This window comes from Protopterus annectens, chromosome 2.part1 (genome assembly GCF_019279795.1).
Source record: "Protopterus annectens isolate FY-2018-M chromosome 2.part1, PAN1.0, whole genome shotgun sequence".
In the NCBI taxonomy this organism is placed as follows: domain Eukaryota; kingdom Metazoa; phylum Chordata; order Ceratodontiformes; family Protopteridae; genus Protopterus; species Protopterus annectens.
In genome coordinates, this window is record NC_056729.1 from 140,204,645 (window position 1) to 140,225,358 (window position 20,714).

Below are 20,714 nucleotides of genomic sequence, written 5' to 3' on the forward strand. Positions count from 1 at the left end.
ATACTGCACATATAAAAATGCACAAACATATGCACACATACATACACACAGATATACACACATGAAAAGAAATCCTACTGAAATAAACACTAAAAAGACATCACTCATATTTTTAAAATGTTAAATTAAATAAATAAAATGTAAAATAAAGCACTAACTACAATTAGTCAACATGAAAATGTCATCTAAGCTAATTAAAATAAATTAAATAAAAACATAACTAAACTGTAAAATTAACAAATTCTAATATAACCTACAAAACACAACAAAGATGTTAAAATAATATGACTTTACATTACAGAAAATTATTAATTACCTGAGAGCTACAGCTGATAGCCACCCTTAAGACACTCCATTCATAAAACCTTCACAAACCACTGTGACATCCCTGCACTGGCCCAGCAATCAAGGAGCCTCAATCCTCACCACTAACACCAGTGAGGGATGTGCATACTTGGAGGAGGACAAGTACACACACAGTAAAGTACAATTTCCCTTAAGAGCACACAGAGATCACAGTCAGTCTGGGGCTGGTTTCTCCCTCTCTCTCCAGATCCCCAATAAGACTCCCCATTGGCACAGCTTAGGGTTAAGATCTCAGCTGAGTGGTCAAAGCAAAACTTCCAGGACCCTTTATGTCCAACCAGTGCTTCACGTCCCTGCCCAATTAGCTGACACACACACACACACACACACACACACACACACACACACACACACACACACACACACACACACACACACACACTTTGAGATTTGATTTATTTAAAAACACACAAACACTCCTGGGGAAGGCTGACACAGGTTCACTAGCTATGCCCCCTTGTGCGCAGACTATAAGGTAGAAATCACTGCCACCAACCACTACTTATCAGCTACTATAAGGGTCCTTACACAAGGTGACCAATTTTACTGTGCAATATTACTATTATCCAAATAGTAAGTGTGTCCGAGGCTAAGGTTATTTAGGAGTGGCCTATACACTGTCGACAAATACATATGCAAGTACTCTAAGAGCATAAATGCCTCTAAACAAAACCAGCCACAATTAAAAGGTTTAAATATATTTAATAAGAAATAATAAAAGAACAATACAATACTCAATAACTCAATACAGTGACAACAGACTTCAGAATCACAGGAAATACTTTAAAACAACAGTACAGGACAGTCTCACATAAATACAGAAAACATCTAGACTGGTCTTACTATTTTCCTATCTATCTCTAAAAGAGATACTATGATCTAAGTATTATTTACTGAGCCAGTCAGATACAAGTGCTGAATGAATATTTACAGGTCCAAGACAAGATACAAAATTCCCAAACTTTCTCTCTGAGATATTACTTAAGTTACTATCAAACATTTCTGCTGGGTCATCTTAGATTACATCATTCTTGTCACCTCTGCCTTAGTTCCCATGCTATCAGGAACTTAAAGTTTAAAATATGCCTGTGAAAAATATTTATCTCTCAGATGTACAGCTGCTAGGAAGTCACAGAGCAATACAAAAACACTTTACATTTGAAACCTAGTAATTATCTCTGTCTTAAGACAATAGAAAGATACTCTAGCTGTAGACATTCTGTCTTCTAGCTGTGGTAAACACAATCGGAAAACTCTTTACTTATTTTCTCAGAGTTTGCAAGTGAACTCTGTATGTCCCAATTTATGCTATGAAAACATAAATTTGCACAGGCATATATCCCATATACATTTCTACTCTTTTCCAGCAGGGTGCACTGTGGTTACATTTTTGAAGCTCAGCACATAACATACCGGTTACTTATATTTGTAGACAAGCCTATGGATCATATTAATATTTACAATGTCATATAATTATTTACAAAATTCTAGCTAGTTGGGTTGGCAGCTTCACCCCCCCCCCCCATGAGAACTCAAGCTAGTTTTTCAAGTGACCCTTGAGAAATGTTGCTTGAGAGGGTTGCCTGTCTGGAAATACCTTACCCCATTTCCTGTCTTGAGAGTCCATCTGTATTGACATTGCTAACCCCACCGCAGTGCTGCACTGTCATATCATATGTTTGCAATCGTAGGCTCCACCTTAGTAACTAGACATTTTGCTGGCTGGCTCAATGTAGCCATGTTAAGGGATTGTGGTCTATAACTACAGTGAATTTTCTTCCATACAGATAAGGCTGAAGTTTCTGCAGTGCCCACACTATGCCTAGACATTTCTTTTCTATAGCTGCATAGCATTCCTCCCTGGGCTGGAGCCTACAACTGAGATAAACCATTGGGTGCTCTTCTCCCTTTGAAGAAATTTGGCTAAGTACAGCCCCTACCCCACGGTTCAAAGCATCTACCTGTACGACAAATTCTTTGCTGCAATCTGGACTGGGTAACACAGGGGGTCCTTTCAAAGCTCCTTTAAGCTTCTGATATGCCTGTTCACATGCTGGAGTCCACACCACCTGATCTGGCGTGTTTTTCCTTGTCAGGTCTGTGAGGGGAGCAGCTATGTTACTATAATTGGGGACAAGCTTCCTGTAGTACCCTGCTGTCCTTAAGAATGTCTTCACCTGCTTTTTAGTAAAAGGTGCAGGCCATGCCTGAATGGCCTCCACTTTGGCCAGTTCTGTCCTGATCTTACCACTCCCTACACTATGTCCCAGGTAGGAGACCTCTGGCATACCCACCTGACATTGGCTGGGCTTAATGGTCAACCCTACCCTCTGTAGTCTGCCCAGCACCTCCCTGACATGCTGAAGGTGCTCCTGCCAGGAATTACTTCAGATGGCAATATCATCTAGGTAAGCAATGGCAAAATCTTGGCTCCTGCTAGGATATGATCTGTCAGCCTCTGCAAAGTCGCTGAGGCATTTTTCATACCAAAGGGCATCTTTGTGAACTCATACAAGCCAAAAGAAGTCACAATGGCTGACCTGTCTCTAGCACTGGGAGTCAAGGGCGACTGGTAAGATCAATAGTGGGAAGATACTTATCCCCACCCAGCTGCTCCAGGGCTTCATCTGTCCTAGGCATGGGGTAAGCATCTGACTCTGTGTAACTATTTAATTTCCTGTAGTTCACACAGAACCTAGTGCTGCCATCCTTCTTTGGTACCTGCACCACTGGGGAGGCCCAGGGACTGCTGGACTCCTGAATTACCCCTAGTTCCAACATTTCCTGTATCTCCTCCATCAGAGTCTGTTTGACTCTCTCAGACACCCTGTAAGGGGCCTGCTTAATAGGCCTTTGGAGTCCTGTAGCCACATGGTGCTGTACCAGGTGAGTGCACCCTGGTTTCCTAGTGAACATGTCCCCAAACTCCTGTAACACTGCTCAGATTTCTTGAACCTGGTTAGGGGATAGCTGCTGGGACATTGCTGTCCCTTTTACTGAGGTGTCAATTTGAGCTTCACTGAGGAGATCAATCACCAGATCTCCCTCAGACTCCTCCTGCAATCCACTGCACAAGGGCCTCCTTATCATGGTAAGGTTTCATCATGTTAACATGGTACAATTTGTGCCCCTGCCTCCTGCCTAGCAGTTCTACCATGTAGTTAACATCACTGACCTTCCTTACCACCTTGTATGGTCCCTCCCAAGCTGCCTGCAGCTTGTTGTGTATGGCAGGAATGTGAAGCATTACCTGCTGCCCTACAGCATACTCTCTAGCTCAAACATCCCTGTCATACCAGACCTTTTTCTGCTGTTGGGCTTCTGCCAGGTTCTCCTGGGCTAAGCCCATTAGTTCCCTGAGCCTTGTCCAGAAGTTTAGGATATATGCCACAACCGACTCCTTGTGAGATTCGCACTCACCCTCCCACTCATCTCAAATTAAATCTAGAGGTCCCCTCATCCTATGCCCATACAACAACTCAAAGGGTGAAAAACCTGTGGATCCCCGGGGAACCTCTCTGTAAGCAAACAACAGATGGGGCAAATATTTGTCCCAATCCCTCTTAAACTGGTTTCAAATGCCTGTAGCATCATCTTGAGTGTAAAGTTTAACCTTTCAACAAGACCATTAGTTTGGGGATGATAGGGGTGGTCTTTAGGTGCCTCACCTCACTGTACTTCCACAGAAAAGCCAGCAAGTCTGACATGAAATTGGCACCTCTGTCAGTCAGTATTTCTTTTGGTAAACCTACCCTGCTGAAAATCTCTAACAAAGCATTTGCCACCTTTTCTGCCTCAATGGAGGACAGAGGCACTGCCTCAGGGTATCTTGTAGCATAATTTACTACCACTAGGATATACATTTCCCTGTGAAACTCTGGGTAATCAGAGGCCCCACAATATCCATAGCTACCCTCTGAAATTGCTCCTCAATCACAGGCAAAGGCATCAAAGGAGTTTTCATCTTGTCTCCTGCCTTGCCTACCTTTTGGCACTGCTCACAGGTCCTGCAGTACCCAGTTACATCTCTAGAAATCCCAGGTCAAATGAAGCTCTGCATAACACATCTCTTGATATGTTTTATGCCCATATGACCTGCAAAGGGAATATCATGGGCTATGGCTAGAAGTGCCAGATGGTAGGTTCTGGGTACTACCAAGTGCTGTATTCTCTCACACTCTAGCCCTCCTTCAGGGGTCCACTCTCTATACAGTAATCCTTTGTCCCAGTGTACAGATTCCCCCTTTCCTTGAGAATCAGATGCCTCACTTGCTACCTCCCTCAGGCCTTGTAATGTAGGGTCTGAGAGCTGAGCCTGTCTCAACTCTCTCTTTGTAACCCTTCTCAGCTCCCCATCCACAGGAAGTCTAGTATCCTCTGACAGTGGTGCCTCTCTGTCAGCCTGGGTACTACTACTCACCTCTGCCCTTGCAGCCAGTCTGTCCAAGGGAACATCAGTACCCACAAGTAGCGGGCGGTGGTTCACCTTCAGTCTCACTGCTACAGGGTAGCTTCATTTTTGAAGTAACCACCTCACCAGTCCTGGCTGCAAGTGTGCAGTCTGTCTGATTCTCTCCCAGGCTACCAGACCCACATGCTTGTCTCCAAGCCTGACTGTATGTAACTGCATGAACACATGCTACTGCATTATCCAAAGTATCCCTTATCAGGACATCTGCAGGGATATCCTCTAACACACTTATTTGCTGGCTTCCTTTTCCACCCTCCCAGTCAAGGTGAACCCTATCCATAGTTATTTGGAATGGGGTCCCTCCTAAAGCTCTGACTGGAGTAGACTGCCCAGGCAAGTAGTTTTCCTCTGTAACCATGGCAGGCTTCGCAATGGCTATGTCAGAGGCCATGTCACTCTAAGCAATGGTCTCTTTGCCATTCACTAAGATAGGATATAACCTCTTGTGGTAGTTTGGTACCTTTGTTGTGTCAAGGCAAACTACTTGTTGGCATTTAGTCATTCTCACTTACTGGCTCTCCCACCTTTTGTTCCCCACCTTGTCTACATGCACATCTATATGCTACATGGCCCCACTGGTTGCATTTAAAATACTTAACCCTCAGTTCTGGACATGTAACTGGACTGCTGGCTTCCCTTACTACAGGCAGATTCTGTTGGGGTAGTCTGGGCTGCCCACCACGGGTTCCCTTAGACCCATGAGCAGCACTGGGTGTCCCTTTCCTGTGCAGGGATGCTATGCTTGCTTGGTATAGGTTTCTCTTCTTCCCCAACTCATCTACAGTAAGGCATTGTCTATCAGGTAACCAGATTTTCATGTCCTCAAACAAAGGGTTAAGGGTTTGTTCCCTCACCAAAAGGTCTGCCAGCCCTTAAAATGTGGTGACCCAACATCCACTCACCTATGTATGAAAACAAGTGCTTAGTTCAGCAACATATTCACACACACTTTCATCTGCCTTGCGTCTCTGCTCACAAAACTTTTTCCTATAAGCTTCAGGTGTTAACTTAAAAGATTTTAGCAAACAATTCTTTACAGCATTATAATTTAAAAGGTCATGACCAAACAGTTTGGAGAGAACAGTTACAGCTTTACCATGGAGTAAGGGGGTCAGGAACTATACCCAGAGCCCTTGGTCAACATTATACTGTTTACATATCCTCTCAAACATATGAATAAAACTATCAAAATTATCCCCCTCTGTAAATTCTGGAAGAAATTTAATGACCTTTTTTTTTCCTTCTGGGGTTCAGTTACTCCCTTCCCCATTACCTCCATGACTCTGGTGAAGAGTCAGCATCTCCTTTTCATGTTGCCTGTACCTCTCCTTCTCCTCAGCTTCCCAGTGTAGTAGTTTCTCATTTATCTCAGTCTCTAGACGCCTCAGTCTCTCTGCTGCTTCTGTTTCCAAACATTTGGCCTCCAGCTCAAGTCTCTTTAACTACAGATGGATTTTTAAGTCTTCTGTGGAAAGGTTGAGCTGTCCATTCTTTAAGAGTTGTACATCTCCACGGCCAGTCTGATTGTCCTCCTGGTTGCTATTCTCTGATGCAGCTGTGACTAAAGTTGCAATCATGTCTGCTTTAGTCAGGTTGGCATGCACCAGTCCTTTAGCCTGGCACATCTCAGCCAACTGGCTCCTTGTCAGCTTGCCATACTCCTCTGCTGACATGCTTGCCTGTTCTCCATGACTAATTAAGCTAACAAAAGAAAGAAAAAACAATTGTAATATGAGCTTTGAATGTTCACTGAATGGCTGATTTAGAGTACAAAAACACCTTTAGTGATCACTGTACACAAGGTACAGGAATTCAATATCCACACCACTACAAGACAATAAATGTGTGATATGGCTATCTCACCACTGCCAAACAATTAATATGTGATGCCTCTGCACTGGCCCAGCAATCAAGTAGCCTCAATCCTCACCACTAACACCAGTGAGGGATATGCACACTGGCAGGATGACAAGTACATACACAGTAAAGTACAATTTCTTTAAGAGCACACATTGATCACAGTCAGTCTGGGGATGGTTTCTCCCGCTGTCTCCAGATTACCAATAAGACTACTCACTGGCACAGCTATAGGGTTAAGATTGCAGCCGAATAGTCAAGCCAAAACCTCCAGTACTCTCTCTGTCCAACCAATCGTTTGTGTCCCTGCCCAAGTAGCTGACACACACAGACACACACACACACAACACACACACACACACACACACACACACACACACACACACACACACTTTGAGATTTGATTTACATACAAACATACAAACACTCCTGGGAAAGGCTGGCACAGGTTCACTAGCTATGCTCCCTTCTGCCCAGACTATAAGGTAGAAATCACTGCCACCAACCACTACCAAAGGATGCCCAGTCTTACTGTGTAATGTTACTATTATCCAAATGTTAAGTGTGTCCGAGGCTAGGGCTATTTAGGAGTGGCCTATACAGGGTCAACAAATACATATGCAAGTACACTAAGAGCTTCAATATCTCTAAACAAAATTAGTCACAATTAAAAGGTTTAAATATATTTAATAATAAAAGAACGCAACAATACTCAACTCAGTACAGTGACAACAGACTTCAGAATCACAGGTAATACTTTAAAACAACATTGCAGGACAGTCTCACATAAATTCAGAAAACATCTAGACTGATCTTATTATTTTTCTATCTCTAAGACATATACTATGATCTAAGTCTTACTTACCGAGCCAGGCAGATACATGTGCTGAATGAATGTTTACAGGTCCAAGACAAGAAACAAAATGCCCAGACTCTCTCTGAGATAGTTCTTAAGTTACTATCAAACACTTCTGCTGGGCCATCTCAGATTACATCATTCTTGTCACCTCTGACTTTCTTCCCAGGCTAACAGGAACTTAAAATTTAACATATGTCTGTGAAAAATACTTATTGCACGGATGTACAGCTGCTAGGAAGTCATGGAGCAATACAAAAACACTATACATTTGAAACCTAGTAATTATCTCTGTCTCAAGACAATGGAAAGAAGCTAGCTGTAGACATTCTGTCTTCTTGCTGTGGTAAACACAATCGTAAACCTCTTTACTTATTTTTTCAGAGTTTGCAAGTTAACTCTGTATATCCCAATTTCTGATATGAAAACATACATTTGCACAGGCAAATAGTCCATATACATTTCTGCTCTTTTCCAGCAGGGTGCACTGTGGTTACATTTTTGAAGCTCAGCACATAACATACAGATTACTTACATTTGGAGACAAGCCTATGGATCATATTAATATTTACAATGACATAGAATTATTTACAAAATTCTAGCTAACTGGGCTGGCAGCTTCACAACCATCTAAAGCCATACTCAAGAAAAATACAACATGGGCTAATGAAGTCAATAGGAAATAATAGTCCAGCATAAAAACAGCTTCCCTACAGTTGCTCAAAGTGAAATTGCATAAGTGTTTGTAGCATGTAAGTTGTCTACATATCATATTTCATTTGTAACTGTTTAAAAGTGTAAACTGTCGGACAATGTTACAGATATACTTTGATCAATGTATGTGTAATTGCAAGTGCTTAAAATGTATATTATGTCTGACAATGCTTTCATTATACTGTAACTATTAATGCTATTTTTGATTTGACTGGAAATGTCTTGTATCTGTAGGCTGACCCAGAAAATGGTCCTTGTAGGACCAGAGCTCTACCCCAGTCAACAAAAATAAAAATAAATACATAAAATATATAAATGTCATACAGCCTGTGTCAGTAAGCACTAGTTTTACATGGCAATGAACAATGTTTTACCATAGCTGGTCTACATGTGCACACAAGTAAAGACAGTCAGCAAACACAACTAGTAGCCAGTATGCATGTTAGGACACATAAGTCCAATTTTCCTTTGTATGGGTAAGAAAGTATCTAGAAGGTAAAAAAAAATCAGCATTTTAGTTTCTTTTTATCTGAACCAGTGAATTCTTATTTGTAGTTCCAGATAAGAAAATCAAAGCAATGTGGTTTGAATATCTTTGCAAATGTCAAGATCTAGGTGTGTCCTTTCATTTCTAGGCTTTCTATGGTTGCATGGTGCACTCTGTAGCATAACAAAACCCCAGTTCATGTTTCTGAGTTATATAAATAGGCAGAACATATAACAAATGGAAACTGTAATTGAATGCATACAGCACATTTGAACCTTTTTTTAATTTTATTTTTATGTATTTATGTTTTTTTAGGGGAAACACTAATATTCCAAACAGTGGAAACATTTGTCATAGATGTCTAAAATAATAGTCTGTGGTGATATGTCAAATTACTAATTAGACTAACATACTGAATGCAAAAAAGAAATAAATTGTAGACAAGCAATAAATGACTAAACAGCTTAGTACACAAGTTGATTAATTCTATTACAAAATGAAGAAGTATCAGTTATCTTACATTTTTTTTTATTTATTTAACATTTGTTTACCAGGAATGTCCGACTGGGACAGAGCCACTTTTCAACGGAGGCCCAGGGATAAATGCTCCAGATGCATGTATTTGGAATGTGGGAGGAAACCAGAGCACCAGGAAGAAACCCGCATGAATGCAGGGAGGAAATGCAGACTCTGCTCAAAAAACACCCCAGCCAAGAACAGAACTGGAGAACCTTTTGTTGTGTGGCAACAATGCTACCTGCTGCACTACTGCATCACCCTCATTATAAATGATAGTGAAGGAAATACAAATTTACATTTCTAATGTATTAAAAATAGCATTGAGGGTTACTTCAATCCTATTAAATGTCCAGTTATCACAAGCAGTTTAAACATAATTTCCTGCTCGTTCATTCTCTTGTTAATTATAACTTGTATTGAAATTTATGCATAAGAATTCCCTAGAGTCCAATCACCTTTAAGGGGAAAAATCTTCACAAAATGTTAAAAGTTTCATAAATGTATAATGGATTAAGAGAAATTAATACATGACTCATTGATGAAATAATAACTATCTACCAATATTATATGGAAGTGACATAGTTAAAACTCAGTACAACTTAAAGAAACATATATCAGTTTATATAGACATTTTATCCAGGAGGATGATAGATTTTTAAATGTTAATATGTATTTCTTCATACAATAAAGGATGTTTAATATTCCCATATCATTCATTCTCTAAAATAAGTTCACAATCATGAATCTAAAAGCTGCAACTATATGACTAGCTTCTACATAATCACACTAAAGTACTACTGCAATCGATGTGCCACATGTGCTTAATGTGCTCCAGCATCCTTACTTTCATTTGTCATACTTATTAACAGATATAAACCACTGAATAAGAGTAATATCACATATGCAGCACTCTGTAACCCAAGATATTTAGGCTGATAGCAAAATGTTGATTAATATTATACATTTTTCACTGTATAGTATAGGGGTAAACAGAACATTTCCCTGAGGCTAAATGTCCTTTGATTTTTACTGGACATTTGTTAAAGTTGCTCTGCTCCAACATATCCTGCATATTTATCCACATCTATATACAGTCCAGGACATTCTGTAAATAAAGGGGGTCAAGTCTGTAAATCAATATCATTGCTTATAATATCCCAACATTACAACGCCAGTTCCTCTCATCTAGAACTCAAATGACTATATGCAAAAACACAAGTTAGTGTACAGAAAAAGTTAGAACACTCTATTGGGGTATAAGACAGTGATCTGTGTTGTTCACTAGAATAAATAAAAGTGGCTCTTCTCCCTCAAGCTTGTAGATATATTCTTTTCTCTTACAGTATAACCTTGTTTACCAACTTACAACAAATTGTTTAACCTCCAGCTATCTATGTTAGGGCATAATCTCCTAGCCTGAAGGATCTGTCTTTAAGAAAGAAAATCAACTTACTGCACAGGATACCACTAGTGCCTTACAAACAATTGTGAAAGACAGTATATTTCCTATAGACCTTGTAAAGTACATTTCTTTCCCCAAAAAAAAAAAAAAATGGGTTACCATTAGTACATCGACAGCCCATTCCATCGAAACCAACTTCACCGACACGGCAGATCATCGACAACTGAAGAGCCGGCATTTCTCACACGTTAAGTAACTGTTTGGCCATCAGCTAGAAGGTTGTATGATCATGGAGTAAGGGATAGCATTACCGTGAAATCCAGTGTTCAAAGTTTCATTTTTGAGGTTCTTGTACACTGAGATTTTGTTCCACGAGAACCTTTAACAAGACGTGGGTGATACTGGGAAGGTGGCAGTATACATAGCAAACTTCTGTGGTAAATAGGACAAGTCGGATAGTTGGAGTGCTGTTCATTATAGGGACTGGTAGTTCGATATTGACAGTATTTCAATAAAATGATAAACTGCACCTAAAGAGAATAGTTATACTTCCATTGTTACAATACATCTGAAAAGAAGGTTTTAATTCTTTTCTAATATTGTGCTATCTTGTAATTATAAATAGCTGATGTCGGAGGTGTAGCTACCACAAGTTGGCTGCAGGAGGATTGTTTCCCCAAAACACTACTATTATTTTTTTACTGCCAGCCAGTTTCATTCATTGTCAGCAGACACACACCATCAAATACAGCACAGGTACAAAGGTGCACTTAATGACAAAATATAGTGGTAACAACATCACATTTTATGTTCAACTATGGGGGAGGCAAGCACCTATGGGAGTATCCGAAAGCTTAGAGGAGACAGGTGCAGACCATCTCTGGCAAAGCAGCTTGGTCTGTTACCCATGTCTTCCCAGGCTGACAGATAATGGGTCCCCTTGAACAAACACCACAAGCTAAACCAATTGCTGAAGTTGATCAGTTTTTGTTTGTATTGTGGCATCATCTTTGGTGAAGGTAGAATACTGCTTAGGGCTGGGGTCATACCTGCCTGGGACACATAATCTAAGAGTTCAGTCATATCCCTCTACATATAGTCCAGAGAGGTACGTCTCATGTCATTCACCCAAACATGGACTATAACAAATCCCTGCTGGTACTTGTTGAGTGACTTGAGTGCATGTGTGATTTGATGGATCCTGGCACCTGACAGGCAGTTGACTGTGACTTTCGTCTTGTCCAGCCTGGTGAGGGAGACATCTGTGTGTCTCACTATGGAGTCGCCTATGACTAAGACATTAGGTTTTGATGTGTTTTGCCTTAGGGGCTTATTTGCTGAGACACAGGTGTATGTGTTATTATATGTAGTAGTTTCTATTTACATAGCGGTATGTGCAAGTGGTTTAAGTTCGGGAGGTCTCTCATCTTTTGGTAGGCTTCTAGTGAGTACCTCCTTATACGTGTGTTTTATGTGTCTTGACCTCATTTTGTATGAAAGGTGAAGTGTGTGTGATGACAACCTGTTTGATGTCTAGTTTGTTGTTACATGAGAGAACTGACTCCGTTGTTATAAGAGAGAACAGACTTCAATTTCATAGTGTAACTACATGTCTCACATAAGGTATTTGTTTGTTTTAGGAGTAAGTGGTTATCAGTATATATAAGGCAATTACTACTTTGCCACAGGATGCCCATGTCAATCAGGCTGGCCAGCGAAATGATGGGAAAATGCCTGTCTATTATAGCGGGTTTTTACCATATGTTCTATTACGGAAGTGTGTGGGCTAGTTTGACCAGTTTTTGTGTTAGGTCTAACAAAGGTGCTTGTTCTATTGAAGGCTATGGATGATATGTGTGGCTGCTCAGTGCACCTGTAGTGCAGTAGGGAAGCTTGGGAGGCTTCCATTGACAGATGTCCAGGGAAAAATTTTGTTTCAAGGCATTTGCATCTATACAGGCACCACAACCCCCTGTTGCATGGTGCATTGCAACATGCAAATGCAAGGCTTAAATATAGGCTAAATTAAAATACTTTTAACCTAATCTACCAATAGGAAAGCACACAATGAACCTTCCTCCAGCAAAACCCAGCTCAGACAAGGTTGGATTCACACTCTTCTGCCACAAGGCTGCAGGCGGCCCTTCTTAATGTAAGGTGGCTGGATTAGTGCTCAAGTGTATCAACAACAGGTTAGACTCAGCAGATCTGAATCTAGTCTATGCTATCTAAGTATCAAAACAGTGCAAATCAAGTGTAGAGAAGTGCAAAGAAATACTTAGTGCCCTTTTGTGTGTTTCCCAGCTCAGACAAACCAGGTAAACACCTACTGCCACTAGATGAATAATCTCAGTCCTCCTAATGGAAAGGCACAGTAAAGTAGTGTCTGGAATGAAATGCAACTATAAACAAACTTAAAGATATACATACAGCAGTGTACTTTAAACAGCTCACGAAAGTGTGATTATTAAAAAAAAGAACTTCACTTTGAATAAGTGAGCAAATTCAATTGTACAGAATTTATAAAGGCAGCCAACAAGATAAACTGATTAATAAGCCCACCAACCAATAAAACAACATTCAGAAATCTCAAGTTTTTTTCCCCAACCTAAACAGATCAGGCTTCCTCCCAGTGCACTAGATGGAAAATCCACTGACTTCTTTTGATATAACAACAATTGTTTGCTAGAGTATAAAACTACACTACTTTATCCAACAGCTAGCTAGATAATGAAGTCATATCAAGTAGAATAGACAACAGGAGGCAAAATACACTTTTTCAATACAAGCAGAAGGAAAAACAAATAAGTAATTAAGGATATCAACAGCAGCATGGAAAAGGAGGAGCTTATTAAGCTCAATTTACAGTAGGGGTAGGATAAAATCACCAGGTTTAAAAAGTAAATCATCAAATGGGACAGTTGGGTGGGACACAAAGCAGGGGATCACCAGTGGTGCTTTAGTTTCTGTGGGTTTGAAATCTTTTCAGAAAAAAACAAAGCCCCAGAAATTCACTGTGTATTTAAGTATCACTCAAGAGACTGGGATCTACTTCTCTGAAGTACAGGCCAACACTAAGGGACTCTGGCTAAAAAAGTTTGCAGATGACTGCAAACTGGGAGCCATTATTGAATCTCCAAATTATGTGGATATTCTACAAAAGGGCATGCTTGGTGCCAGAGCCATAGGCTCAAGCTCAATGCCAAGAAATGTATAGTTATCCCCTTTGGGAAAAAACATGTACCCGTGAATTACCACATAGGTGGCAGTACACTAAACACCGAAAGTGTGATAAGAGACTTAGGGACAGGTGGACAGTGGTCTCACCTTCGATACCCACATCACCACAACAGTCAGGAAATCATACTCTGTGGCACACCTCATCACTAAGGGCTTTTCATCCAGAAAAAAGGAGGTCACTGTCCCACTGTACTCATCCCTCATTAGACCCATTATAGAAAACAATGCCCTGTTTGGTATGTACCTCTCAAGACATCTGCAACAACTGGAAAGGCCACAGAAATATCTCACTAAAAGAATCACAGGCCTAAAGCAGATGCCCTATGCTGACCATCTAAAACAACTCCACCTATACTCTGTCACATATTGTCTACTCAGAAGCGATCTCTGCTTAACATGCAAGGCCATGTCAAACCCAGAGCTGTTGGACATGCTAAACTTAAAGAAATCTCAATCCTTCAGAGACACATGCTCCAGGGATCTAAACCTTGTCATCACAATGAACAAAACATGCTGGAGGGATAGGTTCCAGACCCAGAGACTCTTGAGACTCTGCAATAGACTGTCCATACATGTCAAGCAGAGCACCTCTTTGGCCCTTTTCAAAAGGAACCTTGAAGATTGGATGGGATATAGGAAATTCACCCTGGGGATCACGTCAGTCGCCCTGCTAGACAGGGTCCAGGGAAGTAAATACTGTGGGGAAAAAAATAGCCAGGGAATTATTATGGCTAGGCTTGTATAGGCCCTAGGGCCAATAGCCTAGTACCAACCTATGAGACAATTTAAATAATGAAAAAAAAAACATGTAAAATGTGCAGCCTAGATAATTTAAGTGCCTAGCTATCATGCAGAACATTAAAAAAAAAAAAAAAAACAGGCCAAGCAGATTTCTTAAAACTGAAAACAAAATAGAGCAGGTATCAGAAAGCAGCTTTCTCAGCCACAGACAAAAAAAAATATTTTATATATATATATATATATATATATATATATATATATATATATATATATATATATATATATATATATATATATATATATATGTTTCCTCACCTAGCAGCGAATCACCAGCACTGCTTTAGTTTATGCAGGCTTGAAATATTTTCAGACAAAGACAATGACCCAGAATTTCACTGAACAGCAAAAATATACATACATTTTCTTTCATATAAACAAGCATTTTTAACAGTGACACTTCCACACAGATAGAGAGAAAGAGAGAGATGAATATTAAATATTTTCATTATTCCTCATTATTTTAAATAACAAAATTATACCCCCTTTCCGTATACCACCCAGAAATCTCTTATAACATGGCAGTTATAACAAGATTCCAGTTAATTCCCAAAACATATAAATATGACACTCACTGTCCCAGTTGGAAATACATGGGGGTGCTCAATTGTGGGAGTACAATAACAAATCTTGATAAGCTAAGAATCACATCCAGCCCTAGAATTAATTTATTCCATTTTATGCATACTTATGGTCCCAGTCTTCATTCATTGGTACAAGTAAGTAGCAACTGAATCTCTGAGCAACTGCCCCAGACACTAACAGTTAGGTGCTACAGCTGGCACTACTTAAGAGGTGCAACTGCCTCAGACTCTGACAGGTGCTTTAGTTGGCAATAAAGAAGAGATGCAACTGCCCCGGGTACTGACAGGTGTGATAGCTGGAACTATAGAAGAGGTGTAACTGCCCAAGACACTGACAGGTGCTAGAGCTGGCACTTCAGAAAAAATGCTGATCAGCCTCTGCTTGTGAGTTAGCTCTTTACTCAGTCTAAACATTCTATTTTTTTTTTCAGTGTAGCGAGTCGATGTTATGAGTTATTGTTTAACAGACTGGCAAAGATATACATTCTAGTCCTTGGCTTAATCTGAAGATCTTTTTTGGCCTGCATCTCTAAGAGGACTTTTTTTCCTTTGGTCCTTTTTTTAAACTCTCAATTTAAAAAAAGAAGTTATGTACCTACCATAACGTTCCATGTTAGTTGTCTTCATCTCACCTTCCTTCTTGTTTGGGCTTGGAGCTGATCCTTGGCTCTGACTCGGCCATCTTCTATAGCTCGAGAGCTGTTTACTGGCTCAAGGCTACCCCTTATCCCAGAATGCCCAGCGTCAGCTACCCAGATCTCGTTTGTGATAGCGCACACTAGACATAAGTAGAGTAACCAGTTACCTAAAAACTGGTTGTCCAATACACCTAAACAAGGAAAGAGTCATAAATTACCTGGCATGTGAAGTAATAAAAGATGCTCAGCCAGTGAAAACAAAAAGAACTCCTCTCAATCCTCTAGGAAGGGGGAAGGAGGGAGGGACGCAAGAAGGAAGGTGAGTTGAAGACAACTAACATGGAACGTTATGGTAGGTACATAACTTCTTTATGTTAAGTTGTCCATCTCGCCTTCATTCTTGCTGTTTGGGACAGCATCCCTAGCACCTAAAATCCTGGGTGTCTCATTGGAACATACTCTTCAGAACAGTAGAACCAAAGGAAGCTCTGCTCCGGGAGACCATATCCACCTTGTAATGAGAGATAAAAGTATGAGGGTTTGCCCAAGTGGCAGCTGCACATACTGAGTCTATGGGCAACCTAGACTGAAAGGCTACAGAGGTGGCTAATGTTCTAGTAGAATGACCTTTTGGTTTAGCTGGTAGCTCTTTATTTCGTAACTGATAAATAAAGGCAATAGTATCAGATAACCATCTGGATAAGGTCACCTTAGAAACTGGAAGGCCTTGTTTGTTGAAAGCATAAGAAAGAAATAACTGGTCTGACTTTTTTAGTTCCTTAGTTGTATGGAGGTAAAAACGCAATTGTCTGTGCACATCCAATTGGTGGAGCTTGTATTCTGCCTTGTTGCTGTGATTGGGAAAGAAAACTGGGAGATCTATGGATTGATTTAAATTGTTCTCTGAGCAGACTTTTAGGAATAAAGGATGGACTGGTCCTCAGAGAAACTCTGTCCTTGTGAAACACTAGGTAAGGAAGACGAACACATAGTGCTTGAAGTTCCGAGACATGTCTAGCTGAAGTGATAGCAACCAGAAAAAGTGTCTTCCAAGAAAGAAATTTTAAGGAACATGATGCTGCCAGTTCAAAGGGAGGCAAAATTAAGGAAGCTAAAACTAAATTGAGATCCCAAGGAGGAGGAGGATCTCTAACTGGGGGTCTAAGAAGAGATGTTCCTCTCATAAAGGCCTTGCAGAGCTTATGAGACATTATGCTAGAATTAAACATACCGATATGAAAATTAGAAATGGCAGCTAGCTGTACTCTAATGGTAGCAGAAGCCGCACCAGACTGAAAGAGTTGTGCTAGAAATTCAAGAATTTCATGGACTGGGGCTGAGAAAGGATGCAAATTTCTAGATTCTGCCCAATAAGAAAACCGTTTTCATTTACTAGCATACGTTTTCCTAGTAGTAGACTTATGTGAGGAAACAATAATATCACAAACTGCTGGGGAGATACTGGAAAGCCTGGCTAAGGTTGGAAGTGGAGTAACCAATCTGTGAGCTGGAGAGTTTGAAGGGATTGGTGCAACCCACCTAATTGATGAATCAGAAGATCTGGAACCGGGCCCAGAATCCACAGTTGATCCAGAAGGTGGAGGTGCAGGAATGGGAACCATATCTGTCGAGGCCAATATGGGGCAATGAGGATCATTTTGTAACCCAATGATTTTGCTTTCTGTATGAGTCTTGGTATTAGAGGAAAAGGGGGAAAAGCGTAAAGGAGTCCCTGAGGCCAATCGTGGACTAGAGCATCTCTGGGTATATGACTTGGAAGAGGAAGTAGGGAGAAGTAGCTGCTGCATTTGCTGATGAGAGGCGTGGCAAATAGATCACAGCAAGGCTGTCCCCATTTGCGGAAGATAAGATCCGCAACTTCCTGATTCAGAGATCACTCGTGAGGCATGAGGATAGCTCTGCTGAGCCTGTCCGCTATGGCAATGGATTTCCCAGGGATGTGTGTTGCTATCAGAAAACGTTGGGAGGAAATCGCCCATTGCCACAGTCTGAGTGCTTCTCGACACAAGGGATAAGACCTGGTCCTGCCCTGCTTGTTGATGTACCACACCACTGACGTGTTGTCCGTTTGGATTGTAATGGTCCCGGAAGGAAGAGAGTCTTGAAGGGCTTGCAACGCTAGGAGCACCGCTCTCATTTCTAAGACATTGATATGCAGATGGTACTCGTGAGGTTGCCAAGTGGCTTGGACTGTCCTGCCTAGATAATGCCGCCCAACCCTATCAGGGAGGCGTCCATGGTCACTGTGGCTACCAGAGGGGGTTGTATGAATGGTCTGCCCTGAATTACTAGTGGGGAGACCATCATCCAAGAAAGGTGCCTTTTGCATGTTTCTGTGATCAGGATCATGTGAGACATGGGTAGCTCATGGAAAGACCACTGCGTGAAAAGAAGCCACTGAAGGATTCTCATGTGGAAACGCGCTAATGGGACAAGAAGAATGGCAGCTGCCATGGAGCCTAGAGCTTGGAGGACATATCTGACTTGAATCCTTTTCTCTGCATTAGGATTGACACTTGTTGAATAGTGGAAACTCTTTCCTGTGGTAATCTTGCAAACATTTCTTTTGTGTTTAATTCTGCTCCTATGTATGTGACAGGGCAACAAGGCAGATTTTTCAAAATTTACTGTAATGCGTAGCTGAGTGCATGATGTGATTGTATAATCCCGTGCCTCTAAGAGTTGATGCCTGGTGGTAGCAGTCAGGAGCCAGTCGTCTAGATAGGGAAACACCTGGAATCCTTGACGCCTCAGGTGAGCCGTGACTACTGCCATTCACTTGTTAAATACCCTGGGGGCTGAGGTGAGACCAAAGGGCAGAGCTCTGAACTGGTAATGACTAGACCCTACCCGGAAGCGAAGAAATCTCCTGGAGCATCTGTCCATCTTGATATGGCAGTACGTGTCCTGAAGATCTATCGAGCACATCCAATTGTCCTGACCCAGAAAAGGGAAAATGGACTGCAGTGTCACCATCCGGAACTTTTCTTTTTGTACAGATTTGTTCAATCTACTGAGATCCAGTATTGGTCTCCAGTCCCCTGTCTTTTTTGGTACTAAAAAGAATCTTGAGTAAGTTCTGGATCCTAGCTGGTCTGCGGGGACTTCTTGAATGACTCTTTTTTCTAGCAGTCTTGAAACTTCTGTGACTGCTTGATCCCTTAGATTGGGTGGGACATCTGGGGTGGACTTTTTTGATTCTATGGGGGATTGATGGAAGGGAACTTTGTAACCTCTGGATATAATGGATAATACCCATCTGTCTCTTGTTATATTTTTCCAGGCTTTTGGGTACAGCAAAAGTCTTCCCCCAACTGCATCCAGAGGTGAGCAGTTGGGCAACCCTTCAGGGATGCTGGAAGGGCTTTGCAGAGAAGGTTTCTCTGTCACCCTGTTTTTGCGGTCCCCCTCTACCATGAGGGTGGCTTCTGTTATTGCTGTTTCCCCCTCTGCTCCTGGGGGAAAAATCACCACATGTGTCAGGCAAGGGTCCCTGGGATTTTTGGAACCACATCCTTCCACTCTTCTGACCCTTGGGATAAGGTCTAGAAGGGGTGGAAAAATGGACTCCCACAGCAGAGAGAGTCTTGCCTTCCTGCTCACAACTGGTCAACGTGAGAAAGGAGCCATCAAAGGGAGTATTGGTGAAGGACGCTTGAAAGGGTTCCGCAAACTGACACAGCCGCATCCAAGCATGTCTCCTGAGAGCCACACCTGTCCCTGCAGCTCTGCTCGCTCCATCGGCTGCATAGGAAATCAGCCTCATGGAGGAGTTGACTATGGAATTAAGAGTTGCAAGCTGAGAAGCTACTTTGGCTGGTACTCCCTCAGCTGTAGGATCTTGAAGGGTATCTCCAAGCTCTTTCAGGAGATCCCTTTGAAGACATGTAAAATGGCATAGATAGTTCAGGGACCTCATTGAAAGGGTCGCTGAAGCAAACATTCGCTTTCCATATCTGTCCATCATCTAAGACTCTTTGTTTAGAGGATGAAGAGGTTTCTGCTAACTCTTTCTTGGTGGCTGCTGCTACCACCATGGCATCAATGGGCACACCTTTGGAGAGGAATTGTTTATCCTGGGGGGCTGTAATAAATTTGTTTGGTGTCCTCGGAGTAGGTTCCACAGAATCTGGAGCTGACCAAGCCTTTTGAGCCACTACAGACATGAGTGGATCAAAAGGAGGAGATACCCAGGAGGTGGAAGGTCGGGAACCGAATGCATCTAGGTATACAGACTCATCCTTGATAGGGGCTAGGAAAGTCCAGTCCCTCCTCTGTCTAAGCATTTCAAAGATGTCTGAAAAGGAAACATCTTCAGAGGGGGACCTTGGGGACCCTTCCGATTCACCCATGTCTGTATCTGAGGTGACAGACTCAGGGGAGTCTATGTGCTTCCTCTTGCACTTCTTCTTCCAAGGAGGCTCTTCTGAATGATCAGGGGAGGCTTTGGAAGAAGCGGGATCACCCAATGGGGTGTCCTGGGGCATAGGTTTCCTATGCTTGGGGTCTGGAGGAGGAGCAGAGCTTGGAACAGACACCATGGGGGGAGGAGCCGATGGAGCTGGCAGTAGAGCTGTTTCAGGGGACAGCACACTCCACATGACCTCGAAGGCATCCTGACCTCTAGACAGAGAAAGTTCCAGCTCCGAAGAAACAGGAGTCCTTCTCCGCATCGAGGGTGATGGTGCCGAGGCCGATGTTGGAGCCGAGCTCACCTGCGCCGAAGCTCTGAGAGGGAGAACGGGGTCGGACAAGGGTCGG